Source organism: Callorhinus ursinus, unplaced genomic scaffold (genome assembly GCF_003265705.2).
Source record: "Callorhinus ursinus isolate GAN/ISIS: 27379988/994484 unplaced genomic scaffold, GSC_fseal_2.0 scaffold63, whole genome shotgun sequence".
Lineage (NCBI taxonomy): Eukaryota > Metazoa > Chordata > Mammalia > Carnivora > Otariidae > Callorhinus > Callorhinus ursinus.
The window spans coordinates 6,449,423-6,470,175 of record NW_027397125.1 but is presented as its reverse complement, the minus strand read 5'-3'; the positions used below and the strand labels follow the sequence as shown (position 1 = coordinate 6,470,175).

The window sequence follows — 20,753 nt, the reverse complement described above, 5'->3', positions numbered from 1 at the left end:
TTCTTTGCCGATTTGGATGCCTTTGATTTCTTTTTGTTGTCTGATTGCTGTGGCTAGGACTTCTAATACTATGTTGAATAGCAGTGGTGAGAGTGGACATCCCTGCCGCGTTCCTGACCTTAGGGGAAAAGCTCTCAGCTTTCCCCATTGTGAATGATATTTGCTGTAGGTTTTTCATAGATGGCTTTTATGATATTGAGGTATGTACCCTCTATCCCTACACTCTGAAGAGTTTTGATCAAGAAAGGATGCTGTACTTTGTCAAATGCTTTTTCTGCATCTATTGAGAGGATCCTATGGTTCTTGTTCTTTCTTTTGTTAATGTATTGTATCACGTTGATTGATTTGCGGATATTGGACCAACCTTGCAGCCCGGGGATAAATCCCACGTGGTTGTGGTGAATAATCCTTTTAATGTACTATTGGATCCTATTGGCTAGTATTTTGGTGAGAATTTTTGCATCCATGTTCATCAAGGATATTGGTCTGTAATTCTCCTTTTTGATGGGGTCTTTGTCTGGTTTTAGGATCAAGGTAATGGTGGCCTCATAAAATGCGTTTGGAAGTTTTCCTTCCATTTCTATTTTCTGGAACAATTTCAGGAGAATAGGTCTTAATTCTTCTTGAAATGTCTGATAGAATTCCCCTGGGAAGCCATCTGGCCCTAGGCTTTTGTTTGTTGGGAGATTTTTGATGACTGTGTTAAGAAAAAAAAAAAAAGAAGATAGCAGGAGGGGAAGATTGAAGGGGAGTAAATCAGAGGGGGAGATGAACCATGAGAGACGATGGACTCTGAAAAACAAACTGAGGGTTCTAGAGGGCAGCGTGGTGGGGGGATGGGTTAGCCTGGTGATGGGTATTAAAGAGGGCACGTTCTGCATGGAGCACTGGGTGTTATGCACAAACGATGAATCATGGAACACTACATCAAAAACTAATGATGTAATGTATGGTGATTAACATAACAATAAAAATAATAATAATTAAAAAAAGAAAGCTGTCATGTAAAGACAAGCAGACCGCTGCCTGGGAAGAGATGATCATGAGATAATTATAGCCTAAAAAAGAGACATAGTCATGTGTGGAGTTACACAGGATCAACATTATAAGTTTGCAGGGAAATAAAGATAACTCCATCCAAGAATTTAAAAAAAAAATTGAGCATAAAGGGGAGTTTGGGTGGCTCATTTGGTTGAGCCTTCCACTCTTGATTTTGGCTCAGTTCATGATCTCAGGCTCAGCATGGAGTCTGCTTGAGATTCTCTTTCTCCTCTCCCTCTGCCCCTCCCTTGCTCCCACTCACATCTCTCTCTCTTTCTCTAGAATAAATAAATAAAATCTTAAAAAAAAATGGAGCACTGCAGTTTGCCCGCCTGCTTACTTACTTATCCCTTGGCCCCACCATCGAAGAAAGTGGTTCTCAGACTTTGCTGCATATCAGAATCATCTGAAGAGTTAAAAAAAAAAAAGGCTAATTATCTGCATCCACCCACTAAGAGCCTGATTTAACTGGTTAATATTGTGGCCTGGGCAACAAGATTTTTAAGAATTCCTCATAAGATTTTAGCACGTAGCTGAAGTTGGGAATTACTTCCCCAAAGGGAAGGCTCACCCTCAGTCCATCCATATAGCACCTGCTTTTCATTCTCCCATGGAAGAAGCCTTTCAGGAAAACGGTCCTGTATAACAGCAGTGGGAATTCTTTCAAGTTGCCTACACTAAGCAACAAAAGCCTTCATTCAGAAGTTTCAGTGAATAACCAAGAATCAGCAGGCAATTAAAGACAACCATATCATGAAAGAGAGATGAGGATGTGAAAAGAGAACAATTATCCCTGGAGGAAATGGGTAACTCCGCGTAGTGGACATTTGTTATATTTTCTCCGTGCTCTCTGGAAAACTGTTGCTGTGTTTATTTCATATTGATTGTAGAAACCCCATCTGGGGGCACCTGGGTGTCTCAGTCGTTAAGCGGCTGCCTTCGGCTCAGCTCATGATCCTGGGGTCCTGGGATCGAGCCCTGCATCGGGCTCCCTGCTCAGCAGAATGCCTGCTTCTCCCTCTCCCACTCCCCCTGCTTGTGTTCCCTCTCAGTGTGCCTTTCTGTCAAATAAATAAATAAAATCTTAAAAAAAAAAAAAACCATCTGGGTAAGCTCACCCAGCTTCTCATGGATTTAGGATGAAAGCTGCCAGTCAGTTGTATGCCTGCAAGACTCATTATTCACCTCTGTTTACCCCAGCATGCTCTATAGGACTGTAACCATTTTTACGTTCAAAATGATATAAAAATATAGGAACATATATATAATATCTATATAATATTCCAACAATTATATCTATACCTGTATTAATATATCTTAATATAAACTGTGTCCTATTGACCAAAATTTTAATTACAATAAGGAAATAAAATTATTTTTCAGTATAAAATGCTAGTTATGAAAAAATCCTAATCTTGTAGAAATATATACTCATGTGGTTAAAGGAGATGTAATTTGATATCCAGGATTACTTTCAAATTAGTGGTGTTAAGAATGTAGGTGTTAATACAAAGGAAACAAAACTGACCATGGGTTGAAATTGTTGAAGCTGGGTCTTGGGTAGGTAGAAGTTCATTATGCTATTCTTTCTACTTTGGTAGAAATGTGAAATTTTCCAAAATAAAGATGTTTTTAAAAATTGTTCCCTCAAAAGATGAGTGTGACTTACCCAAAGTGAAAAAAACTGACAATATGACATGTAGCAGAAAATAAGAACTGGGTAGTCTGAAAACACCAAGAGAATTGTCAACAGGTGGAAGTGAAGACACAAAAACGATAATAATAAAAATAATATCTTCCCTGGATCCTCAAATGACACTGAGATATAGCAAAGGATTTTTATTTTATTTTATTTTATTAAAGAATTTATTTATTTATTTGAGAGAGAGAGAAAGAGAGAGAGAGAAACAGCGTGAGAGGGGAGAGGGTCAGAGGGAGAAGCAGACCCCCCACTGAGCAGGGAGCCCGATGCGGGACTCGATCCCAGGACTCCAGGACCATGACCTGAGCTGAAGGCAGTCGCTTAACCAACTGAGGCACCCAGGCGCCCTGTATCAAAGGATTTACTTTGTGAATCCGCCTTTTATCTAATCATTTAATAAAACACTGGAATTTATTATGATACCAGTTCAGAACAGATTTCTGTTTAAAATTGGACACTTTTCAGATACACTAAGCAGAGTTAATTCTTCATATACCATAATAATAATTACATTAAAGTCTGAGAAGAGTGTTAAAAAAAATGTGATTTGTGTGATGCTTCAGCCACCTCTTTAAAGATATATGTGCGAAATGGAATACAAAATTATATGCATTGGCATGGTGAAAAAATGTGTTTTTTTTCCCATTCATTTCAAAGGGTTGAGTTCATTTTTTGCCAGCCACTGTTTTAGGTACTTAGAATACATGTAGGTCAAATCAGAGAAGGATCTCTGCCATCTCGTGGCTAACATTATAGCAGAGAGGGATAGAAAATCAGTATCAAGCATTATAAATTAAAACAAAAAAATGTATAGTTGGTTGGAAGTTGTTAAGTGTCATGGGGGAAAAAGGAAAAAGAGTGGTAAAAGAAGGATCAATCAGGAGAGGACCAGTGGGGGGTGGCTTAGGAGTTATGGGGGTACAGGGAGGAGGTAAGTTAAGGAAATTTGCATGTGTAGCCACTAGAAGGAAGGGGACTGTGTTCCTGTTTTCAGTTTTATAAAGGGTTGAATGGATGTTGAACAGTTGCTCTTATCCACTCACTCAAATCCAAACAAATTTTTTTTTCAGACAAAAGGAGAAATTCCAGAGGGATCTAGAGAAAGGGAATTAATATCAGTTAAATGTTTCCAAAGTGTCAGACAGTGTAAAAGATGATATGCATGTTATCTCATTTAACCTTTTTAAAACTTTGTGACATGGAAGATACTAAAGTCTTAGAAAGGTTAAAAAATTCAATCAAGTCACGGGCGTGACTGAGGAGGAGGATTTGAATATCAGAGTCTCTGACTCAAAAGACTTTGTTCTGTAGCCTGTCCAATATCCGGTCCAATATAATAGCCGCTAGCCCCACAACCTACTGAGCCCTTGAACTGTGGCTGGTTCAAATTGAGATGTGCTGTAAGAATAAAACACACATTGGACTTCAAAGATGTAGTACAAAAACACAATATAAAAATATATCAACGATTATTTATATATTGTATATATATATATACACTTTGGATATACTGGGTTAAATAAAATATATTACCAAAAATTCACCTATTTCTTTTTACTCTTTTAAATGTGACTACTAAAAATTCTAAGACTACGTATATGGCTCACAGTATGTTTCTTTTGGACAGCCCTGTTCTGTATTACACTGCACACATCATAAGGAAGGCTTTCCTGTCTACAAAGTGAATAAGACACTAGAATCAACTACAGAAATACTGGAAAGTGCCCATCTCTGGATCTCATTAAAGATGGGCAGTCTCTTGGTTATGAATTCACACACTTCCAGCTAGGACCTCCAAAAACAATCTCTTCAGCTTCCAATCTAGTTTAAGTGGAAGTTACTTACAAAGCAAAGTGGTGCAATTATAGCAATTTAATCCAATATATTATCTTCAGAATATTTCATTATGTATATTAACAAAGTACATCCATTAAACAGTAACACACAGTCTTCTTATGATATCAGCAATTTTCATGTCCCAAAATAATGCTTTTGGCATTATTGCTCAAATATGATAATACCTTGTTCCATAATTTTCAGGTTAATTATTTCATCATTTTACAAGTATCCAGGCATTATAGTTTCTCTAAAAGGAATTTACCCAACTCATATTTATTTATAGACTTTATTTCTCAGTAAAAGAACCATTAAACTTAATCCTTTCTATCTTCTCAAGTTTTTGTATTTACTCCTTTTTTCTAAGTGTCCTTAAACTGCCTATGACTGTATCATACTTTTTGCCTTTAAGCATCACAGTTTTCTTATCTTGAAAAAAAAATCTAACCTCAACTTCACTTCTAAATACTATTGTTTTTTCTTATATCTCAAAAATAGAGACAATACAAAAAAGTATGTATACTTTCTACCAAACTATACATACTTTCTTTGGTTCCCTACAGTTTGTCTTCTGCAAAAATATTATTTCATCAGCAAATAATTTTTGGCCACCCACTCTGGGTCACTGATCTAAATGCTATAGTGATGCACATTTACCAAACATAGTACCAGCTCTCATGGAGCTTAGGTACTAGCTCCTTTGAGAACTTTATGATTTCATAATTCTTCTTGCATTATTCTGATTCTTCTTATGTTGCACTTGACACTACTGTTCAATGCACACCTTCTTGGAGGTTTTCACCTGCAGTGGATTGTGATACGTATTTCCTAATGTTATTTGTCTTTGATGCTTTTTATTTTTCCTTCTAAAACCTAAAATGTGAGTCTTACTCAGCATTCTGACTTTTACTTTTTTAAATCTCTACCTACACTTTTTGCTTGCTCAGAGTTTTCATTCTCTTAATGTTCAAAATTTGCTAATTTCTCCATGCCTCTAGTCTTCATTTCCATGTTCTAATCTCACACTGTCAGTATTCAGCTGGATAATTTCCAATGTCTGCAAGTCACATATCCGAACTCAAGCTTACCTTCCTTTCAGAAAGGATCTCCTCCTGCCACTCCTAATATTTCTGTTATTGACATTATTATTGTTTAACACAATTTTTTTCTCAATTTCCAATTCATTCTTAAGCTCTTCATTCTCAACTTATGTATTTTACTTTGCATTTTTACTTCTGTCATCCTTAAGTCACTCTTGGGCTCTTGCCAGCATCAAGGAAACTCATCTCCAATGAAAATATTCTCCTAAACCAGGCCACTCTTTTTGCTGATGCAGGATTAATATTCCTAAATGGTGACTGCTAATCCTGCAAATCATCAGAAGCTCTCCATTGACTTTTAGGGCAACATTAAGGGATTTCTATGTTCTTCCCCAAATTGCATTTCTGACTTTAATTCTCCTACAAACTCTGTGTTCTTGTTCCTCAAATATGCTCTGGGTGTAATAAATGTCATCTTTTGGTCATACCATTGTTTTCATAAGACTTGTAATTTTTTGTTGATAGTGAATACAGTGTGCCAGGTAAAAGGAACCAAGGTAAACAGGCCTTCTTTGTGAACTTTTCTGTCTATCTGGCAGGAAGTTAGGTCATGTTTACTATTTACTGTTGGCTGGAGCTATAGGAGTCAGAAGGTGTAACTTCTACTGGCATCCTGGTTCCTCCTGCTTCTCTCTTGTCTTTTGGTTTCCCTAGTGACTTTTTTTTTTTTTAAGATTTTACTTATTTGACAGAATGAGAGAGTGTGCACCAGCAGGGGGAGGGGCAGAGGGAGAGGGAGAAGCAGACTCCCCGGGGAGCAGGGAGCCCAGCACGACTGGGGCTCGATCCCAGGACTCCGGGATCATGGCCTGAATGAAGGCAGACACTTAATTGACTGAGCCACCCAGGCGCCCCTCCCTAGTGACTGGGTGGAGGCCTTTCAGTTGCAGCCCCCTCCTAGTGTATAGGAGCCTATTGATGGGGTGGTAAGGTGGAAAGGTGGAGTGGTAAAGTCACGGGGATAGGAGCCTTCCACAATTCTGTGATCTATCACAGTCCTTCAGTAAGCTTGTGCTCTTTTACTGTGACCTTGACAAATGCTGCTCACTTCTCCCTCCCCCTTAGGTAAAATTGGAAGTCTAGACCTTTTTAAGAAAAAATAGACATACTTCAGAATGGCTGCTTTTCCTCTCTCCTGGGAAGAAACAGAAGGGATTTTTCTCCGTTCTTCACTGTGGGAACTTGGTAGGGTTTCTGGAGATAAGACTTTGAGGATGCCCTTAAGACTTGTCCCCCTGGAGTTTATATCTCTTAAGCTTTTCCACGCTAAGCCTCCAGCGATCTGTTAATTACAGTTTACGTTTTCCTCACCCTGAGCCGGCTCTATCAGTGGTTCCTGCTTCCACGGTTTTGCTCCAGTAAAATGTGATTCTCAGTATCTGCCTTCCTGTCTCCAGTGGTTTTCCTTGTGATGTCTCCTCTAATTCTCTGATAGATATAAGAAGAGTTTTTGATTTTTAGTTTGTCTGGCTTTTTTGTTGTAAAGATGAGACTGTGCCTCTAAGCTTCTTACATGCTAGACTAGAAACCAGGAGGATCCTCTTAGTGATTTTTTAAGAATGAACTTTTGCCACTCTAACCTACTTTCTTTGCCTATTACCATCTCCATTATATTCTTTGATGTCTTAATATAATGATATGTCTTTTATAAAATCTCTTCTTAGTCATCCAATTTAAGCCATCTTTTATCAGATGAACTACATGGCATTTACAACCTACATCAATATTTGGTATTATAGGCTCGCAATAACCCCAGTGAGCCGTATATTATTATTATTATCCCCATCTGATATATGATGGATATGAGACACGGTGGGGATTCAGTGATTTTCCCAAAGTCACAAAGCTTGCAAGTACCAGAGTCCGGTTTGGAACCCAGGTCGTCTGACCCAGAATGTGTCTTCTAAGGGGTACATGCTGCTAGCTTTTATTGTCAGATTCTTTTGAGTATGTTTCATATTTTCTGAGCTATATCTTGTCTTTCTCCTTAACATCCAAATGCAAGACATGGCACCTTCTCTGTAGTAGTTATCCAATCAAAAACTTGTGATTGATTGTCTTTTTTCTACTACTAGAATCATCTTTTGATCTATTTTTTAAATTTCCCAGGAGAGTAGCACTAATTTGCAACTTTGTTCTAAGCACTTCACAGGTAGTATATCCTTTAATCTTTACCACAACCCCATGAGGTAAAGTACTAACTATAATTATCTCTTCATGCTTCTGAGTCCTAGAGAATTTCCATAGGTTGCCCAAGGTCACATACCTAATAAGTGGTAAAGTCAGGATTTGAATGGAAGCCAACAGCTAAAGTACCTGCAGGCTTAAAACCATTGGACCATCCTGCCCAAGGTTTCTGCTCATTAATTATTCATTGAAATAACCTCATGATACTGTTTTCTGTTTCAATGAAAATAAACATTCGTCTGTTCTTACTTGCTTTCCACACTCTTTCAGGTAAAACTGGTCTGAAATCTAAACAAAGTCAAAGTTCATGCCATTTATCACTTACCTAAAGGATTTATACTTTATTAGTTCTCCCTTCCTACATGAGTAGGAAACAAGTTGTCTTTTTAATCTCAATTTGCCAAATAAAATCAAGTTACACAAGTGCTATTAAGCAAATGCATGTTTCTCAAGGCATCTTGACAAGACAATAACACGTAAAGAGGTTCTTCAGGGTTCTTCCATTATGAAGATTAAGAGAGTCAGAATCCTTAGTCTCTAGCTACACTTCTCGGAACTGCCAACAATTCCATTCATATGGCACCTTCATGTGATTGAGGTATACTTACTACTGAGCAAATTAAAAGCTCACAATAAGATGAATATATACCTAGGATGAATAGATCCCATTTTGGCATGTCTCAACTATAAGCTCCATTTTTATATCAGATCAGTGATTATTGAGGGAAACAGTTTATAGCACCAAAATTTGGTAATAGTACATAGTGTTAAAATGAGACATCCTGTTGAGAAGTGTTTTTTTTTTAATAAGTAATAATTATTCTCAATGAAGAGTAATGCCTGAAGAATAAACTGTTGGAAAAGGTAGAAATAAAGAAATGCCAAATCAATTCATTGTACAGCCTTTTAGAAAGCAAATAGAAGTAATATAATGACAGACATTTTCATCAAATGCCATGAAAACATTTCATTTGACTTCAGAGACACTGTATCTGTGGTTGCCATTTTGACAACTTTAAGGAAAACTTTCGTTCTCTCTTTGAGCATGTTTACATTTCATGGCCTTTAAAACTTGCAGACAAAAAGATTGAGGGCATTTCAGCTGATAATCATTGTACCCCCCTTCTACTGTAGAGCGAGGAACAGGCAGAAATTACAGAGGATGTGGAACCAAGCTAAGTAAGTCTAACTCTGAACAAGGGAGCATTTGCTATTTTGAAAGAAAGGCATACTGCATCACATTTAAAAAAAACATTAGGCAGCTTTATTTAATGAGCAAGAAAAAAAAAGACTAAAATTGCCTATAATTTAAAGCGGGAAGTGAATTCAGATCACTTGAAGTGGGAAATTGTCTTTTATGATTTGACCCTAGTACAAGCGAGTATGATTCTTCTGAGGGCACTGGAGCTGAAAAAATATAGCTTTCTTTTGGAAGTATTAACTGTCTTTTTATAAAAGAAATGTCAAATTTATTACCTTATGGCATAATGACTCAATGAAACATTTTTAAAAAAACTCAAGATTGTAGCTAATCACATCTAAAAGACAAATTAGAGTCTCCTGCATGCCAACACCAAAGTGAAAAAGAATGTCCGTGAAGCACACCGATGGATTCTGAATGTGGCTAATATATTTTGGCTCTCTCCCGTCAAATAACAATGGAGATCCGAACAAAGTGATGGTGAATTTACACTATTTGACACTAAGTGGCTCCAGTTTTTGAAAATGTATGTAATTCTTTAAAGAGTTTCTAAGATAAAAATTGAATATTGATGAGAAACTTCTATCCAGTGCCTGATTGTAGCTAATTAACATATGACACATAAAATCCGTACCCTAGGAATCTCAAGGACTTGTAATCCTAAAACCTGTACCAGCAAAATTTAAGTATTACACTGAAATGTACAAAAAATGTCAGGAGGCAGAGTGTAGGGAGAGGTAACATTCAGACATATGTAGTAAATGCCCACATTTCAGAGTACTGCTTCCAGCAGTATTACAGTTTTACAAACCTAATTGAAGGCATTCTGATATAATATATGAGAATTAATTAAAAATAGCCAACAGAAAGCCATAAAGCAGTCTAAAATCAAACCGACAATCAAAAAATTCTCCTTCTGTAAAAATCTGTCCCATGAATGTTGGGAAAAGTACGGATTGGGGAAAATAAATGTAGAATTGGAAATGAAGGTGGTTGATCATTCCACAGAGTCACATGTAAATAAAGTCAGCTGGTTCAATGAGTTACCATTAAATTCTAAATATGTTGTGGCAGTTGAGACTTTTAAGCTTTATTATCTGCTTTAACAAATTCTGAACTTTGTGTGGGAAGCTAGATTGACCTTCCCCAAGGATTTTGCTAGATATAAATAGGTAGTTCTCAATGAAGCAACTGAAAAGTTTATAAATGGTTGAAAGTAGGTCTAGTCTGAGCTTGCTAGATAAAAAATGAGTCTATTTCTGAAAATATAATTCAATGTATGGTTTTATAACTTTGTGGTACAGTACATAGTTCCTGGATAATTCATATATTTCTATTAATAATTTCAAAAGGCTAAGCAACTTTTCACCTTTGCGATTCTCAGGAAAAAATATGGCATTGCAACAAGTCTATTCCCCTTGCAAAGTCAAGCTTGGATATACTAGAGTTCTAGAATTAAAAATCCCCCAAAACCAAATTTGCAATGGTTGCTTCTAAATTTCCAGGCATAGTTTTGTATTCTTAAATTTTAAAATGGATAAAAATTCACATTTGCATGCATTAATACATCAGCCAGGAATTGACTTTCTAACTTTTGTGTTCCACTGCAGGATGTCATAAGACCAAACTGAATATGCAAATTAGGAGAGGCTAGGTGGGGTACACTTTGAAAGCTCACCTAGAGTCCCCTAACTAATAATTGGAATTGCTACCTGTGATGTTGAGTCTTACATAACATTGTCTTATGCCGAAATAAATATGCTGCAGTGAAACATGCTGGATTATTATCATCCCCAGTGGATTACATTTTTCTTTTTACATTAAGTTTCATAACATAGCCCTAAAATGCAAACATTATATTGTTCTACATTCCTTTCAATGATGTCATATCTTTGCTAAGTTGATTTATGGGAGTTGCTGTGATGAAAGTAAGTACTGGGGAAAATGAAAGTGGGATAGGTAATGAAGGTGGTGATGTTCAGTGTGATTTTAAGGTTTGAGACTTTGGGCAGTACCTAATGAATATACTCTCCAGTGGAAAATAATTGTGGTCATTTGAGAATAGTTTTTTTTTCCAATTTTTGTGTATTTTTCAAATGCCTGTGATGTTGTTAGTATTTTAATAGGCATTAAGTTGTTTGGAATTAAGGACTTAATAAAAAAACCCAAAATATTGCTTCCAACCTGGGGTGCCATGAAGAAATTATTGAGACCCTGAGGATGCTGTGACCACAGTTCAACGAAGAGCCTATAGGCAATAACTAAGGATGGAGAATCCGGTTAGATTGCATTCAGGTTGCTGTGCAGACTTAAAACCTACCTTTGAAAAATAAATATTACATGATTAAAATTATTCAAAAGAAACATCTGAATTAATGAAGGGTTAGTGTATTTATGTAGTTAGAGGAATATTTACCAAAATATAAGGTTTTAAACCAGAATTCCTAATTTCTAAAATGGATTAAATTTGTGCCAGTGGACAGGATTCCTTCTTTTCTCACTGCTCCAAATGTTTGACTTCCAACATCAGGTTAGCTGTAAAGCATGAATAGATGTATATTTAAAGTCTGGGTTGAACATGATTTGCTTTGGAGGTAGAGGTATATTAGTTCTCATTAAGTATGTCATACTATTTAAGAGCTGAGCTATGAAATATAGAGTAGCTTTATACAAACATACTTAACATTAATTTACCTTATTGGAACTAGGTCAAGGCTATTTCTTCACATCCAGTACAGTTTGAATAGATTCCATGCTCTCACCTTAACTATATACGTTATTATTACAGCTAGTTGGACTATGCTATATTTTCTTTAACCAGGAAAACATTGTAAAGTTTGTCTGATATTGTACTCCAAGTGCATTGGGAATCCTTAAGGGTGTAAAAGGCAATAAAATGAGGGAACACCTAGATGTTCTTATTTAATCAGAGAGCATAGATTTAAAGAATGTATGTTCTTAATGAATAAGCCACAGTTTGTAGTAGATTTGATGGATGGAGCCTAGGTATAGCTTGGCTGCACATGCCATGTGCATGTCTTCCTATTCCAAGTAAGAAATCAAACATATGTCGGGCGCCTGGTTGGCTCAGTTGGTTAAGCGACTGCCTTCAGCTCAGGTCATGATCCTGGAGTCCTGGGATCGAGTCCCACATCGGGCTCCCTTCTCAGCAGGGAGTCTGCTTCTCCCTCTGACCCTCTTCCCTCTCATGCTGTCTATCTCTCATTCTCTCTCTCAAATAAATAAATAAATCTTAAAAAAAAATTAAAAAAGAAAAACATATGTCATCCTTGCAAAGAAATATGAAAGCAAACTTTTCTGTGGCTGACTTAAGATATTGTGCATAATTTTCCTCATCCAATATTTGCTAGTACATGCATTTCATAAAACAGTGAGGACAGAAAACAGTTCAATGGTGCAAGCCAGGAAACTACAAGTTGTTTCCACTACTATTTTATACTGAGGAAAATCTTGCAGCATTCATTCACATGTCATGTTCCTTGGTTATTTTTCTTAAGATTTTTTTTTATTTTGCTAGACTATATAAAGTGTTCTAAGTGAAGAGAAATATTTTCAGTAAGGAACTTTACAAAAAAAATAGGGGCGCCTGGGTGGCTCAGTCAATTAAGTGTCAGACTCTTGGTTTCGTCTTGGGTTGTGATCTCAGGGTTGTGAGATTGAGCCCCCACATCCAGCTCGAATTCAGTGGGGAGTCTGCTGGAGATTCTTTCCCTCTGTCCCTCCCCCCCCAACTCACTTGTATGCACATGTGTTCTTTCTCTCTCAAATAAATAAATCGTTAAAAAAAATAGATGCAAGTCACTTTCAGTATCTGGTTTGGCATGTAAGGAGCTTGGAAGTCATTATTTCTTTCCTCATAATAAGAAAAAACAAAAAGCTGAACAAACTAAAAATCAACAACTCTTTTTAAGTTTATTAGAGAATTGAGGTCTCAAGGCAAACCACTGCCCTCAGACTGGAGACAAGCAAGTGGAAACAGAGAATCACAACTTACTGGAGTGGACAGCCATAAACAGAAAGCTCTGCAGGAGTCAGTATGGGGCAGGAGTCAGTATGGGGCAGGACATCCTAAACTATTACTGATCAATTGCTGTAGGCTCAGTGTGGACGAATTGGAGGGATAGTCCAGGGGATTTCAGTGTTAGGAAGTCCCCCACACATTTGTAAGTTTTAATTTCAGGAACTCTATTAGTTTCTCACAGTGAAGATCAGAGGAAACTCCTCTCTGCTTTCAGCAGGTGGAGGGGAAAAATAGCATTTTCTGAAAATTTCCCAGAGCTTTCTATTTTTCATAATAAAGCCTGCCCTCAAGAGAAACTATTTTACTAGAACCTAACTGACCTAAAAAAAAAAAAATAACAAACCAAAAAATACAACTGACCTAAGAGATTAGAGATGGGAGAGTTTACTGGGAAAATACTCTGGTATGTTTCTTATACTATTCATGAAATGGTATAGTGATATTTTAAAGAGGACTTGGGTTAGTGGTGATGTATATTGCAAACTCAATGTCAACCACTAGAAAAGGTTAAAAATGTATATGTAATTGGTGTGCTAAGACATGATAAAAAATGAAATCATGTGAAATCCTCGATTAAGGTCTGAAAAAGAGTGAAAGAAAAAAAAAGAAAGAACAATACCAGTGAATGGCAAATAATAACAAATAAGGTAAATGTTAATCCACGTATCTCAATAATCAGCTTAAATATTGCTAGTCTATGTTCACCAATTAAAAGACTAAGAGAAGTTTAAAACAAAACCATGTATTGTCAGTAACAGACCTATTTCCAGAATAAATACAATCAATACATAAATAGAATGAATAAATGGGAAAAAAAGGTGAAAGAATGGAGAAAAATATGCTATGTTAACATTAATCAAAAGAAAGCAGCAGTGGCTACATTAATTTCAGACAAAGAAGACTTCAAAGGAAGGAGAATATTCAGGGATAAAGAGGGGATTATAAAACGATAAAAAGGTCATTACTCTAAGAAGACAGAACACCCCTCAATGTGTAAGCACCTAACATCAGAACGTCAAAATACACAAAGCAAACCTAATAGCATTGCAAGGAGAAATAGATGAATCCACTACTATAGCTGGAGACTTCAACAACCCTCTGTCAGTAATAGGGCCAACAGGCAGAAATCGGTAAGGACATAGTTAACTGAACAGCACCATCAATCAACTGGATATAATTGACGTTTATAGAAATTCAACAACAGCAGAATATACATTCTTCGCAAGCACACATGAAACATTCACCAAGACAGCCCACATTTGAGCCCTAAAACACATCTTAACAAACTTAAAAAAAATCCTACAATGTGTGCTCTCAGAGCATAATGGAATTAGGATAGAAATCAGTAACAGAAATATAACTGGAAAATTCCAAAATATTTGAAGATTAAACAAGTAGACTTCTAAATAACATAACGAATCAAAGAAAAAATCTTTTTTTTTACTCTTTTGTATTATGTTAATCACCATACATTACATCATTAGTTTTTTATGTAGTTTTCCATGATTCATTGTTTGCATATAACACCCGGTGCTCCATTCAGTACATGCCCTCTTTAATACCCATCACCAGGCTAACCCATCCCCCCAACCCCTTCCCCTCTAGAGCCCTCTGTTTGTTTCTCAGAGTACATAGTCTCTCATGGTTCATCTTGCCCTCCAATTCCCCCCCTTCATTTTACCCTTCCTACTATCTTCTTTTTTTTTAACGTATAATGTATTATTTGTTTCAGAGGTACAGGTCTGTGATCCAACAGTCTTGCACAATTCACAGCACTCACCATAGCACATACCCTCCCCAAATGTCTATCAGCCAGCCACCCTATCCCTCCCACCCCCACCACTCCAGCAATCCTCAGTTTGTTTCCTGAGATTAAGAATTCCTCATATCAGTGAGATCATATGATACATGGCTTTCTCTGATTGACTTATTTCACTCAGCATAATACCCTCCAGTTCCATCCACGTCATTGCAAATGGCAAGATTTCATTCCTTTTGATGGCTGCATAATAGTCCATTGTGTATATATACCACATCTTCTTTCCCCATTCATCTGTTGATGGACATCTTGGCTCTTTCCATAGTTTGGCTATTTTGGACATTGCTGCTATAAACATCGGGGTGCACATACCCCAAATCTCAAGGGAAACTTTGAAATATTTTGAATTAAATGAAAAAGCAAATACAACTTATAAAAATTTGTGAGATTCAGTGAAAATGGTGTATAGAGGGAACTTTTTAGCAACAAATGCATACATTAGAAGAAAGATCTAAAATTGATAATTTGCAGCTTAGGAAACTAGGAAAAGAAGAATAATTTATAAAATTGAAATCAGGAAATCATAAAACAAATAATCCAGGTAAGAAATGGGTCGAAAACATGAATAGACATTTTTCCAAAGAAGACATCCAGATAGCCAAAAGACACATGAAAAGATGCTCAACATCACTAATCATCAGGGAAATACAAATAAAAACTACAATGCAATATCACCTCACACCTGTCAGAATGATTAAAATTAACAACACAGCAAACAACAGATGTTGGGAAGAATTCGGAGAAAAGGGAACTTACACTATTTTTTTTTTAAGATTTTATTTATTCACGAGAGACAGAGAGAGAGAGAGAAGCAGAGGGAAAAGCAGGCTCCCCGCTGAGCAGGGAGCCCGATGCGGGACTCGATCCCAGGACCCTAGGATCATGACCTGAGCCGAAGGCAGACGCTTAACCATCTGAGCCACCCAGGCACCCAAGGGAACTTACACTATTGGTGGGAAAGCAAACTGGTGCAGGCACTGTAGAAAACAGTATGGAGGTTCCTCAGAAAGTTAAAAAGAGAACTACCCTACGACCCAGCAACTGTACTACTGGGCATTTACCCAAAGGATACAACAATACAGATTTGAAGTGGGGCTCCTGGGTGGCTCAGTTGGTTGAGTGTCTGACTCTTGATTTCAGCACAGGTCATGATCTCAGGGTTGTGCTCAGCAGGGAGTCTGCCTGAGATTCTCCCTCTCCCTCTGCCCCTCCCCCTGCTTGTAATTACTCTCTCTCTCTCAAATAAATTAAAAAAATACAGATTTGAAGGGGCACATGCACCCCAATGTTTATAGCAGCATTATCAACAATAGCCAAAGCATGGAAAGAGCCCAAATATCCATCCACTGACGAATGGATAAAGAAGATGTGATATACATACACATACAATGGCATATTACTCAGCCATAAAAAATGATATCTTGCTATTTGCAAAATGTGGATGGAGCTAGAGTGTATTATATTAAGCAAAATAAGTCAGAGAAAGACAAACACCATATGATTTCACTCATATGTGGAATTTAAGAAACAAAACAGATGAGCATAGCATAGGGGACAAAGAGGGAGGCCAACTGTAAGAGACTCTTAACTATAGAGAACAAACAGGTTGCTGGAGGGGAGGTGGGTGGGGAGATGGGTTAATTGGGTGATGCATATTAAGGAGAGCACCTGTGATGAGTACTGGATGTTATATGTAAGTGATAAATCACTAAATTCTACTCCTGAAACTAATATTACGCTATATGTTAAATAAAAACTTGAAATTACAAAAAAAAAAATAAAGAAATCATAGGGAAAATCAAAATAAAAAGCTAATTCTTTGAAAAGATTAATAAAATTGAAGTCCTTCTAGACATATAAACCTAAAAGAAAGGAAAAGACAAATTGCTAATTATCAGAAATAAAAGGGGGAACCTTTATTACTTATCCATGACACTAAAAGGATAATAGAGAAGTATTATGTACAACTAGATGCCCACAAATCTGATAATCTAAGTAGACCAGTTCCTTCAAAGACACAATCTACCAAACTCACATGATAAATAGATAATCTAAATAAGCTTGTAACAAAGAAATTGCTTACGGGGCTGTCTGGGTGGCTTAGTCGGTTAGGTGTCCAACTCTTGATTTCAGCTCAGGTCATGATCTCAGGGCTGTGAGATCGAGCCCCACTTCAGGCTCCACATTCAAGCAGGGAGTCTGCTGGAGATTCTTTCTCTCTCTGCCGCCCCCACTTGTACACGCTCAGGCTCTCTCAAATAAATCTTTTTTAAAAATTGCATACATAATTAAAAATCTTCCAAATCAGAAATCACTAGACTTAACTGGATTCACTGGTGAATTCTCCCAAACATTTAAGGAAGAAATTAAACCAGTTATATATATTCCAGAAAATACAAACAAAGGGAACATTTCCTGCCTTGTTCTAAATCAGACCAGGATTTCAAATCAAAAACAAAGATTACAAGAAAGGAAAACTACAAATCAGTATCTCTCATCAACATAGATGCAAAAGTTCTCCACAGAATATTAGCAAATCTAATTTAATGGAAACATATATATGCAGCACAACCAAGTGGAAATTATTCAAGTATGTCAGACTGGTTTTATATTTGAAATTCAGTTAGTGTAATCCATCACATCAACAGAGTAAAGCAAAAAATTAAATGATCATGTCAACAGATGCAGAAAAAGCATTTGACAAAATCCAACATCTGTTTGTGATAAAATACCTCAGTAAACTAAGAATTGAGGTGAACATCCCTAACTTGATAAAGAATATCTTGCTTCTGCAGCACATACTAATATTGAAATGATACAGAGAAGATTAGCATGGCCCCTACACAAGGATGATGCATGATTTTGTGATATATTCCATATTTTTATGGTGACTCTAGTTGATAATACTGTATTATATATTTGAAATTTGCTACAAGAGTAGATCTTAAGCATTCTCATACACACACACACACACACACACACACACACACACATACACAGTAAATATGTGAGGTGATGCATGGATTAACTCAGTTGTGAGAATCCTTTCACAGTGTTTACAACTATCAAATCATCATGTTGTACACTTTAAATACATTTCAGTTGAATTTGTCAGTTATGCTTCAAAAAAGCTGATAAAAAGATATCTACAGAAAACCTATAGCTAACATCATTCATAATTGTGAGAAACTAGGTACTTTCCTGGTAAGATCAGGAATAAGGTGAGGTTGTCTGTTCTCACCACTGATAGTCAACATCATCCTAGAAGTCCCAGCTAATACAGTAAGACAAGTAAGGAAAACAAAAGACAGACTGGGAAGGAAGATACAAAATTGTGTTTCTTTGCAGATGACATGATTGTCTATATAGAAAATCTCAATGATACAACATGAAGAAAACTCTTGGAATTAATGAAGTTATGGTAGTGTTGTCAGATACAAGGTTAATACACAAATGCATTTGCTTTATTACATGCCAGCAATGAAAAATTGGAACTTGGAATTTAAAACACAATAATGTTTACATTAATACCAGGGGGAGAGAAAGAGAAATACTTAAGTATAAATCTAACAAATAATTACAATGTCTACGTGAAGTAAAATATAAACTCTGATGAAAGAAATCAAAGATCTAAATAAATAGATATTCCATGTTCATGGACAGAAAGAATAAGTATTTTGAAGGTGTCCATTCTTCCCAATTTGATGTATATGTACAATGTAATTCCAATCAAAACTCCAGTACAGAATTTTGTAGATAGCAACAAACTGATTTTAAAGTTTATATGAAGAGGCCAAAAGACTCAAAATAGCCAACACAATATTGAAGTATAAAAAAACAAAGTTGGAGGAAATATAATACCTTATTTCAAGACTTACTATAAAGCTGTAGTAATCAAGACAGTGTGATATTGGTAAAATAATAGGTAAATAGATAAATGGAACAGAACAGAGAACTCAGAAATAGACCCACATGAATAAGATCAACTGATATTTGATGGAACAAAGGCAATTCAACAGAGAAAGGATAGTCTTTTCAACAAATGGTGTTAGAACAACTGTACATCCATATAAAAAAAAATCTAGACACAGAGCTTAAACCTCTCATGGAAATTAACTCAAAGTGGATTATAGACCTAAAAATAAAATGTAAAACTATAAAACTCCTAGAAGACAAAATAGAACATTTAGGTGACTCTGAGTTTGGTGATGAATTTTCAGGTACAATACTAAAAACTCGAGTTGTGAATGAAAGGATTGTTGAGTTGCACTTCATTAAAATTAAAACTTCCACTCTGCATATGACCCTATTAAGAAAAATAAAACACCCACAGACTGGGAGAAAATATTTGCAAACACATATCTGAGAAAGGCCTGTGTCCAAAATGTAAAAAGAATGGTTAAAACTTAACAATAGAAAAACAACCCAGGTAAAAATAGACAAAAGGTCTGAACAGATACCTCCTGAGGAACATACACGGATGGCAAATAAGTATAAGAAAAAATGCTCCATATTTTATGTTATCAGGAAAATGCAAATTGAAATGACATTGAGTCGAAATTAAATACCACTGCATACCTAGTATAATAACTAAAATCCAAAACACTGACAACACTGAATGCTGCTGATGAGGATAAAGAGGGCTGGGGACTTCCCTTCATTGTTAATGGGGCTGCAAAATGGTACCGCCAACGTTGGAAGCTGGCAGTTTTTTACAAAACTAAACATACACTTACCATAAGATCCAATAGTTGTGCTCCTTGGTATATACACAAATGAAAACTTATGCTTACACAGAAACATGCACATGGTTGCTATAGGAACTTTATTCATAGTTGCTAAAGCTTAGAAGAAACCAAGATGTCCTTCCTAGGTGAATGGATAAACAAACTCTACATCTATACAAAGGAATATTATTCAGTGATAAGATGAAATAAGCTATCAAGCCACAAAAAAGATATGGAAAATCCTTAAATGCATATTGCTAAGTGAAAGAAGCTAATCTAGAAAGACTACATACTGTATAATTCCAACTATATGACACTCTAGAAAAGAGAAAACAGTGGATGTAGTGAAAAGATCAGTGGTTGCCAGGCATTTGGTGGGGGAGAGGGGGAAGAAAAGATGGAGAGGTGCTGCACAGGGGATTTTAGAGCAGAGAAACTGTCCCGTACAATACTGTAATAGTGGACATGTCATTATGCATTCGTCAAAGCCCATGGAATACACAAGGGAAAGAATGACTCTAATGTAAACTATGGACTTTAGTTAATAATAATGCATCAATATTGGCTCATTCACTAATTGTAACAAATGTACTTCACTAATGCAATGTGTTAATAATGGGCAAATTGCATGTGTTGGGGAGGATTAGGGGGTATAAGGAACTCTGTAATTCCTCTCAACTTCTTTAAGCTCAAAACTGCCCTAAAAAATAAAGCCCATTATTATTTTTTAAATGGATCCAAGAACAAGCAACCCCTTAATGATTTCATCTACTTAGACCTCCTGAGGACTCCAACCAGGCTGTCTTATTTACCACATATTTGTATTTAGCAGCAATCCATTTGGTGAAATAATGTTCTTTGTGAACATAAACAGGCAAAAAGTCAAGCTGTTAGTGGTGTGGATGTGATAACCTAACTCTCCTTTGCAATTCACTCAGGCTACTTCTGTTTTTAACTCTATTCAAGGGAGTAATGCATGAGTGTTCCTTGCATTGAAGAATTCAGTGCCATAGGGATAAAGGTAACTAACATATATACTGATTCCTCAGAGAGTACTAAATTCACCTGACAACAAGCTCTTAAATAGGAAAGCTTCAT

At 36.4% G+C, this 20,753-nt stretch overlaps 1 protein-coding gene and 1 pseudogene across 1 annotated transcript in view; both read left to right on the top strand.

Annotated features, from left to right (window-relative positions):
• Positions 1-20,753, top strand: part of MALRD1 (MAM and LDL receptor class A domain containing 1) — a gene marked incomplete at its 5' end in the record, with an annotated part of 844,763 nt that overhangs the window by 631,704 nt on the left and 192,306 nt on the right. The gene's annotated exons all lie outside the window — the stretch shown is intronic.
• On the top strand, positions 17,714-17,812 carry LOC112839044 (U6 spliceosomal RNA; annotated as a pseudogene).